This window comes from Equus quagga, chromosome 19 (assembly GCF_021613505.1).
Source record: "Equus quagga isolate Etosha38 chromosome 19, UCLA_HA_Equagga_1.0, whole genome shotgun sequence".
NCBI classification, from domain to species: Eukaryota; Metazoa; Chordata; class Mammalia; order Perissodactyla; family Equidae; genus Equus; species Equus quagga.
In genome coordinates, this window is record NC_060285.1 from 5,812,356 (window position 1) to 5,826,119 (window position 13,764).

The window sequence follows — 13,764 nt, forward strand, 5'->3', positions numbered from 1 at the left end:
CACATACAAAGGCACACACACAGACACACACACACACAGACGCACACACACACAGAAACACACAGACATACACACACAGAAACACACACAGACACACACACAAAGACACACACAGGAACACACACCTCTCCCCTTGGCTCTGAGAGGGGCAGAATAACCTCCCTGAACGAAGCCTGTGCTCCTGGAAAGCCGCCTCCTCTCTCCCAGTCGTCCCTTCCGCTGGGGCAGGGTTCATTCTGGCCCCAACAGCTGGCAGGGTGACAACACAGGAGAAGGGACAGTGGCTTCAGGCTCCTTGGGGCCTCGTCTTGGACTTGATCGTATGGGCCCTGGGGAGCCACGGGCAGGCTGGGGGCAAAGAAGAGCCATCAGCGGACCTGACCTGTGGGAAAGAAGGAGCTGGGCATGGACGGGATGCGTTCGGGGGGCAGCCCTGGAGAGCTCGCTGTCATCAGCAGGACTGCATGAACTGAGACGCGTGGGCCCCCAGCCTGACTGCGAGGACCTGGCACAGCCCTTCCTTCCCATCCCTCCTCTCCTCTCCCATCCTGAGCGTCAGACACACCCACATCCCTCGTGAGGAGGCCCAGCCCATGATCCTTACTGGACTAACACCAGTTTCCCCAAAGAGAAATGTCTGCAGGAAGCAGGGGCCGCCTGCCCCCACCCTGTGACCAAGTTGATGGGTCCTGCTGGGATTATTGTCCTCACACCACGCAGGTGCAGGCGACCCACAAAGCGAAGGGTCTGGGCCCCCCCCCCCCCCCCCCCCCGTTCACCCTGAGCTGTCTCTCAGACTCCGCCCTCTCTTGCCTGCTTCAGCATCCCCTGTCCCCTGCATCATGGATTCCCCCTCGGTTGGGTCACTGCCATCAGTGTTCAAATGCGCCTGCATTTCACCCATCGGAAACACTCCAACGCCCGCCCCCAGGGAGGGCAGATCGGGTCTGCAGACCGACCCCCCCCCCCCCCCCAAAAACAGCTGGAAACCCTGGGCCAGATGCTTTCTAAAAATCTCCTGGAAGCGTTAGAGAGCTGACCAAGTGGTGAAGAATTCTGAGGTCAAGGTCCGGGAGAGGATGGGGTGGCCCGTGGGGCTGGTTTTCCCTGGGGGCTTGTTGACCCTGAAGGGGGCGGCCAAGAGGATGAGCCAGCCTGAGGGGAGGGGGCTGGAGTCCAGGACTGCTGGAGGGAGGGATTTGTAACCCCCCCTTTGGATAGGGACCGCAAAGGCTGCACCATCGGAGTAAGGGTGTGCCCGCCCCTGCAGCCCAATTCCACTTCACCGGGGGCCCGGAGGCACCAGTTCCTGGAACTGGAGAACGGAGATCCTCGCCAGCATCTCGGCGTCTGATGGCACCAAATGCTGTCTTCCTGCAAAGGGGCTCCGTCATGCCAGGCTTCAACGCATTTCCACGAACACTTTATCAGGCATATTCTGTCTGGCCCACCGTCAGGACGAGCAGGGATTCATGCAGCTAGAGGGATGCGAAACGCGGCCGCAGGAGAGAGCTGCAGGGGCTGCAACCCACGGTACTTAAGGTGCTCAAAAAGTATAAAACTGCGTCTGAAAACTGAGAGGCATAGGAGATAATATAGGAAAGTGTACAGAGAGCCAATTAGAAACCGCAGAAATAAAAAGTATAATAACCAAAATTCAGGTCTCAGTAAACGGGTTTAAAGGAGGTAAGATTGAGACAAGGCCAGGATGTCTGCCCTCACCACTCTCATTCAAGATGGTGCTGGGAGCTCTCACTAGCGGGAGTAAAGCAGGAGAAAGAAATCAAAGGCATCCATACGGGAAAGGAGGAATTAAAACTGTCCTTCTTTGCAGACGACCTGGCTGTCTACGTAGAAAATGCTGAGGAATCTATAAAAAAACCAACTAGAGCTCCTGAGAGAGTTCAAAGTTCGTAGGACACGAGACGAACACACAAACATCAACTGTATCTCTACATGCTAGCGATGACATATGAACACAAAAATTAAAAATATAATGCCATTTATAACTTCTCAAAAAAATGAAATCCTGAAGTGTAAATCTAACCAAACTTGTAGAGAACTTGTAGGCAAAAAACTACGAATACTGCTGAGAGAAATCAAAGATCTAAATAAACGAAGAGACGCACCTTGTTCATGGATGGGAAGACTCAACATGGTAAAGATGTCAGTTCTCCCCAAACTGATACATAAATTTAAGATATTTCCTATCAAAATCCCAGGAAGATTTTTTTTTTTTTTGAGGAAGATTAGCCCTGAGCTAACATCTGCCGCCAATTCTCCTCTTTTTGCTGAGGAAGACTGGCCCTGAGCTAACATCCATGCCTATCTTCCTCTACTGTATATGTGGGATGCCTACCACAGCATGGCTTGCCAAGCGGTGCCATGTCCGCACCCGGGATCCGAACCAGCAACCCCGGGCCACTGAAGCAAAACGTCCGCTCTTAACCTCTGCGCCACTGGGCTGGCCCCCGGGAAGATTTTTTGAAGACATAGACAAGATTAATCTAAAATGTATGTGTAAAGGCAAAAGACTAGAATAGCTAAAACAATTTTGAAAAAATTGGGAGGACTCATTGTAGCCAGTTTCCAGACTGAGTGTACAGCTGCATAATCAAGACTACGAGGGTCAGTGGAGGGCAGACATACAGGTCGACGGAGCAAAACAAAGAACCTGCCAATAGACCCACACCAATGCGCCCAACTGGTTGTTAACAAAAGTGCAAAAGTGGATTGATGAAAGAAAGACAGGCTTTTCAGCAAATGGTGCTGGAGCAACAGCACATTCAGAGGGAAAAAAAGAAAAATGATCTGGACCTCTGTACCAAGATCTCATACCTTAAGGGAAAATTATCTCAAAATGGACCATAGATTTAAAAGTTAAATGTAAAACTGAAAAATTTTAGAAAAAATAAACAGGAGAAAATCTTCAGGATCTAGAGCTAAGCAAAGCATTCTTAGATATGGCACCAAAGACACGATCCTTAAAAGGAAAGCTGGTCAATTGGACCTCATCACAATTGAAAAGTTGTGCTCTGTGAAAGACCCTGGTAAGATGGAAAGACACACTACAGACTGGAGGAAAATATCTGCAAGCCACATACCCAACAAAGGGCTAGTAGCTGGAACTATAAAGAACTCTAAAAAGTAAACGGTAAAAAAAACAAACAATGCAATTAGACACGAAGAGACGTTTTATGAAAGAGGATATCCAGAGGACAGATCATTTCAACAAAGCCCAAGTTATCTATTTTGTATTCTGTTGCTTGTGCGTTTGGCTTAGCTAAGAAACCATTGCCTAACCTGACGTCAGGAAGATTTGCCCCTATGTTTTCTTCTAAGCTTTATAGATTTAGCCCTTATATTTGGATCTTTGATCCATTTTGAATTAATTTTGTATATGGTGTGAGGTAAGGGTCCAACTTCATACCTCTGCAGGTGGATGTCCGCTTGTCTCACCATCATTTGTAATCATCTTGGCACCCTTGTCAAAAATCAACTGACCATAAATATGAGGACGTATTTTTGTACTCTCAATTCTATTTCATTGATTGAAATCTCTATTCTTCTGTCAGCACCACAATCTTGATTAGTGCAGCTTTGTAGTAAGTTTCGAAATTGGGATTTTTCGTTCTACGAATTTGTTCCTCTTTTTCCAGATTAATTTGACTATTTGGGTCCCTTGCATTTCTGCGTGAATTTTAGGATCAGTTTGTCAACTTTTGCAGAGAAGTAAGCTGGGATGTTGATAGGAATTTTGCTGAATCTATAGATCACTTTGGAGAGTCCTGTCATCTTGACAATATTGTCTCCCATTAAAACCCCCAACATTAAGTCTTTAAGGACGTGGGATGTCTCTCCATTTATTTAGATCTTGTTTAATTTCTCCCAGCAATGTTTTGCAGTTTTCAGAGCATAAGTTTCACACTTCTTTTGTCAAATACAGATAGCAAATAAGTACGTGAAAAGATATTTAACATCCTTAACTGTTAGGGAAATGCAAATTAAAACCACAATGAGAGATCACTACACACCTACTGGAGTAGCAAAAATAAAAGATAGTGACAGGGGCTGGCCCCGTGGCCAAGCGGTTAAGTTCGCGCGCTCCACTGCAGGCGGCCCAGTGTTTCGTCAGTTCGAATCCTGGGCGCCGACATGGCACTGCTCGTCAGACCACGCTGAGGCAGCGTCCCACATACCACAACTAGAAGGACCCACAACGAAGAATATACAACTATGTACTGGGGGGCTTTGGGGAGAAAAAGGAAAAAATAAAATCTGAAAAAAAAAAAAAAGATAGTGACAAGTGCTCATAAGGATGTGGAGAAACTGAATCACTCATACACTGCTGGTAGGAGTGTAAAATGGTACAGCCACTCTAGAAAACAGTTTAGCAGTTTCTTTAAAAACTCAACATGCACCAGTGATGTAACCCAGCAATTGCACCCCTGGACATTTGTTCCAGGTAAATTAAAACAGATGCTCACCCAAAAACCTGTCATGAATGTTGACAGCTGCTTTATTCATAATACTCCCAAACTGGAAGCTTTCCAAATGCCCTTGAACTGGTGAAAAGTTCAACAAACTGTGTACATCCATGTCGTGGAATACTATGCAGCAATAAAAAGGAATGAACTATTGGTCCATGCAAGACTCTGGTTGAGGCGCCAGAGAATTATGCTGAGTGAAAAAAGCCAATCCCAAAAGGGTACACACTGTGTGATTCCATTTATATAACATCTTGAAATGACACAATTATACAAATGGAGAACAGATTATCAAGGATTAAGGAGGAGGTGGGGGCAGGAGGGAAGTGGATGTAGCTATAAGAGGGCAACAGGAGGGATCCTCGAGGTAATGGAAATGTTAGGTATCTTGACAGTATCAATGCCAGTATCCCAGTTCTGATATTGTGATAGAGCTTTTGCAAGAAGTTACCACTGGAGGAAACTGGGTAAAGAGATGTCTCTGAGTTGCTTCTTACAACAGCATGTGAATATACAGTTATCTCAGAATGAAAAAGTTTAATTTTAAAAAACAGATTAAACACAAGAGAAGAGAGAATTAATGAACCTGAAGATATGTGAGAAGAAAATATCCAGAATGAGGACCATCGAGATAAATTAATGGGAAATATAGAAAAGCACTTAGCAGTCATAGGAAACACATAATGGACGTGTAATTGTAGGTCCAGATGGAGAAGTGAAAGAGAATGGAGAAGAAATAATATTTGAAGACATAAAAAAGGCTGAGAAATTTCCACAATTAATTAGACATCAAGCTGCAGATTCAAGAAACCCTATTAAATTGAAGCAGAAGACAAAGAAAAAATCTTAACAGCAGCCAGAAAAGAGAGCAGGACTTGGGGAAGCCAGAGGGAGGCAGAGAGAGGCGACCTTTGAAGGGGCGCGACTAGACAAACCACAGACTTTACGATAGACGTAATGGAAGCCAGAAGGCAATCGAAGAGTATTTTTGATGCGCTAAAAGAAAGTACAGGCAAACCACGAAGACATGGCTGATTCACTTCCAGACCTCCATGATAAAGCGAATACCACAATAAAGCAAGTCACACAAACTTTTTGGTTTCCCAATGCGTGTAAAAGTTATGTTTACACTATACTGTAGTCTATTAAGTGTGGAATAGCATTGGGTCTAAAAAACCAATGTGCATACCTTAATTTAAAAATCTTTCATTGCTAAAAAATGCTAACCATTATCTGAGCTTTCAGAAAGTCATAGCCTTTTTACTGGTGGAGGGTCTTGTAAAAAATGCAATCTCTGCAAAGCGCAAGAAAGGGCAGTGCGACAGAACGGGTGTGCCTGTAACTGCCAACCTGGACTTCTAAACCCTGCAAAACATCCTTCAAGAATGAAGGTAAAATAAGATATTTTTAGAAAAATTAAAATTGAAAGAATTCATCACCAGTAAACTTCAACTGAAAAAATATTGAAGGGTCTTCTTTGGGTAGAAAAAAAATGATTCCAGCAGAAGCTTGATGATACGGAATAGAACAAAGTGCAACAGGAGGGTATGTAGTGAACTCTAAATGAGAAGTGCGGAATTGGGTGGTTGTAATAATGTCTTCTGGGTGTAGAAATATACGGAATTAAATCACAGGACAAAAACTGCAGAAAAGACAGAAGGGATATAAATGCAGCTAAAGTGTTGTTAGGTCTTGGATTGTCCAGGAAGAAAGAAAGTACCAAATAGTATCAGATTATGTTAAGAATGCATTTTGTAATCTCTAGGAGAATCTGGAAATGATAGTAAAAGAAAATACAACTTCCAAGCTAATATGAAGGGAAACATGGAATGACAAAATGTGCTTATCCAAAAAATGGAAGAAAGAGAGAAAAAAGAATATAGAGAGGACAAATAAAGCATATAATATTTAAAACCAAATATTTTAGTAATCACATTAAATATAAGTGAATGAAATGGTCTAAAATTAAAAGATAAAGATTGAGACTGGATTTAAAACGAAAAAAATCAACTATGTGTTATTTATAAGAGACATTTACAACATTACGGTACAGGAAAAAATGAAAGTAAGGGGCCAACCTGGTGGCATAGTGGTTAAGTTCACATGTGCTGCTTCAGGGGCCCAGGGTTTGCAGGTTCGGATCCCAGGCGTGGACCTAGCACTGCTTGTCAAGCCATGCTGAGGCGGCATCCTGCAGAAAATAGAGGAAGATTGGCACAGATGTTATCTCAGGGACAATCTCTCTCACCAAAAAAAAAAAAAAAGAAAGAAAGAAAAGAAAAGGATAGGAAAAGATATATTATGCAAGCACTAACCCCCCAAAAGTTGGTGTATCTATAGTAACATCAGATAAAGTAGACAAAGACAAGGAGTATTAGCACAGATATAGAATAACATCTCATAATGACAAAAGAGCCGCCTCAACAGGGAAACATAACAACCTTAAATTGGTACACACCTAATAACACAAAGCTTAAAATATATAAAGCCAAAACTGATAGAAGTACAAGGAGAGGCGGACAAAAGCACAGTCTTAGTGGAAGATCTTAACACCCCTCTCTTTATAACACGTAGAACAGTCAGATGAAAAATCAGTGAGAATGTGGAAGAATTGAACATGACTAAGGAATCTACTAAATGGAAATATAAGCACAATTCATCCAACAATATAAAATGCACACTTTCTTCAAGCAGACGTAGAGCCTTTATGAAAAGTTACAATGTACTGGATAATTAAGGAACTTTCAACCTTCAAAGGACATTATTGACCACAATGCCATTAAGATAGAAATCTATGAAGACAAAAAAAGATAACTAGAAAATTCCCACTTGTTTGGGAAGTAAGATATACGCTTATAAATAACCTAAGATTAAAGAAGAAATCATAATGGAAATTGGAAAATATTTGAGCATAAAGGAAATGATACCTATTAAAACTTGTGTGATGTGGGTAAAGTAGCATTTAAAGGGGAATTTAAGCTTAAGAGCATATATTGGTAAAGAAATCAAAGATCTAAATACACGAAGAGACAGACTGGGTTCATGGATTGGACAGCCGCACAGTAAAGATGTCGATTCTCCCCAAATCGATATACAATTTTAACTGACTGAAAACTAAAGATTTAGCCATACTTCTCACATGTTAAAAACAGGATAGTCAAATAAACACAAAGTAAGATAAAAGAACAGTGGAGATGAGTGCAAAAGTAATGAAAAAGAAAATAAACATGACAGAGAATTAGCAAAGCCAAGTGCACATTCTTTGAAAACAATAAAATTGATAAATCCTTGGCAAAACTCAAGAAAAAAAGAGCGAGAAGACCCAAAATCCCAGTGTCAGGAAATAGGAAGATGCCACTACACATCCAGCAAATATAAAAAAGATAAGAGACTATTATAAAAAATTGTATCCAAAGAATTTGAACTTTTAAAAGAAATGGGTAATTTTCTAAAAACATGCAAGTTCCCAAACTGATATTAGAAAAATAAAAATCTGAAGAGATCCATAATTATTAAATAAATTGAATCCATAGCAAATGTTTCCCACTAAGCTAACCCCAGGCCCTGCAAATTCACCCAAACATTTAAGGGAGAGATAACGCCCATCTTACACAAGCTTTTCTGGAGAATAGAAAAAAAATACATAAGATGGAATATAAAAGAGGATAAAATGGCCTTAACTCATTTTATGAAGCCAGAATAACCCTGATACCAAACCTGACAAGGTGGGTCTCCGCCATCCACATAGATGCAAAAACCTCAGTCAGAATATAGCAAACCAGACCCAGCACGACCTCACCAGTTGCACCCCATAAATGACAGGGTAGGTTAACACCGGGAAACAACAAACGTAACCCACAGCACTTGCATATTAAAGAAGAAAATACGTGATCATTTCAATAGGACACAGAAAAAAATTATAAAATTCAACACTCCTTTAAGGTAAAAAATGCTAGACAAGCTAGGAGTCTGAGGGAACTTTCTTTAAAGCAGATAACAGACACCTGTGAAAAACGTACAGAAAACGTCTTATGTGTCTTAATGCTTAAAATATTGAAAACTTTCCTTTCAGATGGGGATGAGCCCAAGATCCTGCGAGCACCACTTCTGGTCAACAGTGAACGTGAAATCCTGGCAGCGCTGTAAGGCAAAGACAAGGGATCAAAGGTGTAGGAATTGAAATGGAAGGAATTAAAATGTCATCTTTGAACACGATATTATTGTATAGGTAGCAAATCCAAAATAATCGAATTTAAATTAAACCCAGTAGCAAAGTATAAAAAAATATGTATCTCATTCAAGCAAAGTCTAACATGGATGGTGAGAACCGTTTTCCATACACCGCTCCAGGGTCTAGGCACCCTCCCTCCTGCCGGCTGTCGTCTCAGCACGTGGCCTCCAGGGCGAGGAAACACAGAGTCTCAGGGAAATGCACCAGCAATTCAACACTTTGGTCGGGAAGTGACAGGTGTCACTTCCACTCACGTTTCATTGGTTGGAACCAGTCACATGGCCCCACCTAACTGACAGGGAACTAGGAAGTGTAGTCTTCCTGTGGTCCCAAATATTCCAGTCACTCTTTCTCCACTTGTAGAACATGCTGACACCTTCTCAAGATGAGTGATCCACGGCCACAGGTCCCTGGACCCAGCTTGGATCTCGGATCTCCAAGCAAGCGATCTGCACAGTGCTCTCTGGTGGGTCTGTCCCTGCGTCTCGGTCTGGAGACCTGCAAACGAAAGAGACACTATCTGCCTCCTCCATGGACCCCCTGTTCGGTGACGGAGCAGTGACATTCACAACTGCAGTAAACACTTCCGTTTGGAAATGGGGAGAATGGAGACAGGGAGCCGGCGCTGCTCTGCGGCAATCCTGAAACCCTGCTGGGTCAACATTGTGAAGGCCGCTGCCCTGGGCGAGCAGAGGTTTCCCGATTAGGCTCATCTGGGAGGTCCCTCGGTCCTTGTCCCCCCTGGCCCCTGACTACATCATTCCGTCAGCCTCCTTGGCCACATCTGAAATGGATGTGGAGGAGTGCGCTGTCCTTGGGGGCTGTGGGGCTCTGGACCACTGTCTGCCCAGGGAAGAGTGGGGACTCAAGGCTCGTTTTACGTCATGAACAGTCAAAACTATCCAAGCTTTGGGTTTCTTTCACAATACAATTTCCTTAAAAACTTAAAAAGCCTCTCATTTCTTTTTGTGCAGCAAGTTCCAAGTTCTATACCTCCTTTCAGAAGTTCTGAGATACAGATCTCAGCTTTACTTACTTGCCTCTTTGCCCCCAAGTCTCGCTTACGCCTACTGGGAGCTCCCTTGAGTCTGCCTGGACCTTTCTAAGCTGCTTTTTGCCCTGAGGTAGCTTGAGCCTTTCTTGTTCAACGGCTTTCTCAATCCTGGATGAAGTTATTTTTGGCTTTCCAACTTTGCTAAGCCCCAAATTTCTGGAATTTCTCTGTTCTCTTTATTTCTGGTCTCAAACTAGCCACTTCCTTCCTGAGTTCATGTCTTTCTTGCAAAATCTTGTTGAGGGTAGCCAACAGCCAAGACACACTCATAATATCCTGCTTTCTTCCCAACAGGCTGTGAATTCACACAGACTGGGTTGAGTAAACGTTACCATTTATAGCCTGGATTGCCATCCCCCAGCCTCCAGTATCAGTTTCCCTGGAATCCACCGCCAGCCACTAAGCCAACGCCATATGTTTTAGGTTTTTGATGCAGCGACGCCAATTATTAGTCAGGACAGGACAGATGATGCTAAGGTGAAAACAAGGGGTCGTTTATCGCTCCCGCGAAGATGATGCCATGGGGCAATGCTCCAGGGGAGCCCTCCTCCATAAAGGGACTCAGGATCCGAAGGCTTTCAACTCACGTCTCCACAGTTTCAACACAGAGCCTCCTGGTGATAAACGCCACCAAAAGGGGACTGGAGAGACACTGGAGGTACGCCGTTACCCCCTTCTGGAACAGCGTTAAGTATCGTCTTCCGGAAACGCTCCGAGTTAAACATACTACAAAGACATTGTGATCAAATCAATGTGCTGTTGGCATGAGAATAGACAGACGAGAATAAGAAATATATGTGAGCATTTATGATAATTTAATACAACAAAAGTAGTCTTTCAGCACAGTGGAGAATGATTAATTAAAACGTAATTATTATTATTGTTTCACTGAACGACAAATATTTACAAATGATACTGGCGTGACGGGCTATCCATCCAGAAGAAAACAAAATTGGACCCCTTCTTTAGCCATATGTGAAAATAAACTTCCCATTAAAGACTTGAACAATAAAAGTTTAACAAGAAATTCTAAAGGATTGTATGAACGCGCTAGAGGTAAGGAAATATTCCTAACCAAGACCAGACACCCAGTAACTACAGAAGAAATAATAAACATTTGGTAGGACAGAATTAATTTTTGTGTGACAAAAGACAACACAGAGTCAATGTGAACAAGAGATTTAAACAGGGGGGCACATATAAGGCTTATATTTATTTACGGAGAGCATGCGCAAAGGGAATAAATGACCCAAGAGAAAAAGCAAAAGAGACAATTCACAGAACGAATCCAAATGGCAACAAACCCATGAGGAGACCTTCAAAGGTGCTGGCATGTGGGTTGGCACAGTGAAATAATGAAAACCAGCCTGGCAAAAATAAGCCTATAAATCTGTTATTAGCCGCTATATGGGAAAAGGGTACTCATGCACAGATGCTAGAAATGAGAGTTTTTATAACTCTTGTTGAAAGCAATCTGAAAATATCTGTTAGAATTAAAAATACCTCCACCCTTTGGCCCAGCGTGCATGGGATGGAATTCCTTCTTGGACGGGAAATCAAAAGATGCCTATCCACAGGGGCACAGGCCCAGTGGGGTGCTCCTGTGGGATCGACAACCTGGTATCCAGAAAAAAAATGCATGCACGTATGTGCATACCAATATTTATTACAAAATCTATTAACATAAGGGATGTGTGGCATGAAGTTCACAAATAGGAAAAAACATATAATACTCTTTGTTGTAAATTTTATATAGTCACCTTATTCTTACAGAACGTTTATTGATTTTTGCCAGAATCTTATCCCTGGAACCAACCCATAGTTGCAACCAAAGAACAGGGGTGCGTCCAACCTGAGCGTTCAGCGCTAGTTTCGGTTTTGTTCAAGAGTAAGATGAAAGTGGAATGAGGAAGACGGGTGTTGAAACTTCTCTCATTCATCCATGGCGGGAGCGTCCTCTTTGTTGCACTGACTAACGGCTTTCCCATCCTGGAAGAACAGCTCCTCAAGAGTTTTGGGCTATTCTGATGCAACAGCGGCAGACACGACACACTTTTAAGTTGAATTTGCATTATTAATGTTAATGTTTCCTAAGTCTAGACACCCGACGAAACAGTAAACCAAGGCCTGCTTTGTGATGAGCGCCAGCGTCCGTGGTGTGTGTGCCTTCCCCACGGCCCACGTTAAGCTGCCTGGGGCACGGCTGAGGCCACACTCGGGAAGACGCCAGAGAAGGCGCCATCATACTGTATTTTACGATGGATGTAAATAACCTCAAGCACATCGAAAATAGCAAAACAATTAGGAAGTGACAATTTTGAGTATTTATTACTTATGTTCTATAGAATGTACTTAATTATAAGTCTATGGAATTTAATTTTTTTTACTGGTTGGCTGCATTTAAATAACTGGCTCACAAAATTCCTGAAAAATTAACAGTAGACTCTCATGAGCCAGTGTGTGCCGGCTCTGGCACCCCGGGAATGGTGGACTAATATGGGATGGCCGCACAATGTGGAATTTTGTGCAACTATTTATAGGAATGAATTGGAGGTCTCCAGGGGATTTGGAGGGATTTTCACAAAGCATTGTCGCATAAGAAAAGCAAAATACAGACAAGAGAGCAGAATATTGACCACGTTTTTGAAACACAATGTGTTCCCAACAAGACCTCTTCGTCTGTGTCTGTAGACGTTAATAAACAGTTGCATGAATATTCAGAAGAATAAGGCAACGTGATTTGGGGGCGTACAGCGTGATGTGTGGGAAGGAAAAAGGAAGCCAAGCAAAATAGGAAAACAGAACGCAGAGACAGCCAAAAAACAAACCCCATGCATGTTAACATATTAACACACGTGTGTATAATCTATGCATGTTTGTGCTCATGTCGTTAAAATACATTTTTCAACCAAGTCCTTAGTGGGGCGGTCATTTGGGTTATCTATCATTGCACAACAAAACACCCCAAAACTTAGGAGCTTAAAATACCAACAGCCATTTAGCACGACAATTCTGTGGGTCAAGCACATGGCCTTTCTGCTTACCGTGGTGTCGGCTGGAGCGCTGGGATGGCTCTAGTGTTTGACGCGACTTCCATCACACGGCCGGTGGTTGATGGCTCCGAGCTGGGAGCTCAGCCAGGCTGTCGGGTGGGGACCCCGGTTCTCCTCTGTGTGGGCCTCTCCACCCGGCTGCTTGGGCTTCCACACAGCATGGCGACTGGCTGCTGAGAAGACTTGAGTGAGTGGGTGAGCCAAGGAAGTGATGCCAGAGAAGGGACAAGAAGTCAAATTCTCTGGAGCCTTGCAGACCCTTGTAAAGACCTTGGCTTGTAGTTTGGGCGAAGAGTGGGAGGCTTTGCAAGGTTCCGAGCAGAGGAGTGACACGCTCTGGCTTCATGTTTTTAGAGGATTGTCCTGACTGCTGTGCTGAGGACAGACTGTAGGGGGGCAAGGACTAAGCTGGCTTGTACCAGGATGGACGCGGGGCGGTGGTGAGAAGCGGTCAGACTCTGGATGCATTTTGGAGGTGGCACTAGCGTGATTCCTGACAGACTGGCTGCGGGGTATGAGAGAAGGGGGCACCACGGATGAAAACAAGGCCCTCGGCCTGAGCGACTGAAAGACGGGGCTGCCGCCCACCGAGAGGGGGAGGTGGGGCGGAGATCAGAGTTCACTGGGAGACGTGTTGGGCTTGAGATGAGGTGGCTCTGACGTCCAAGTGGAATTGTCAGGGAGGCAGTCGGAAACCTGGTAGGGGGTCAGGATAGGGGTCCGGGCTAGAGGTGTAATGTGGGAGTCTTTGGCATCTTGATGGCGTTTCAAGTCTCAAGACGGGATCAATAAGGCGGTGAGCGGGTAATCAAAGAAGACAGCCCAAGGACTGAGTTCCAGGACACTCCACCATGTTCAAGGTCAAGGAGACAGGAAGAACCAGCAACAGAGTGAGGAGGGACCCCCAGAGAGTGTGCGGGGTCCAGGAGGCTGGACGAG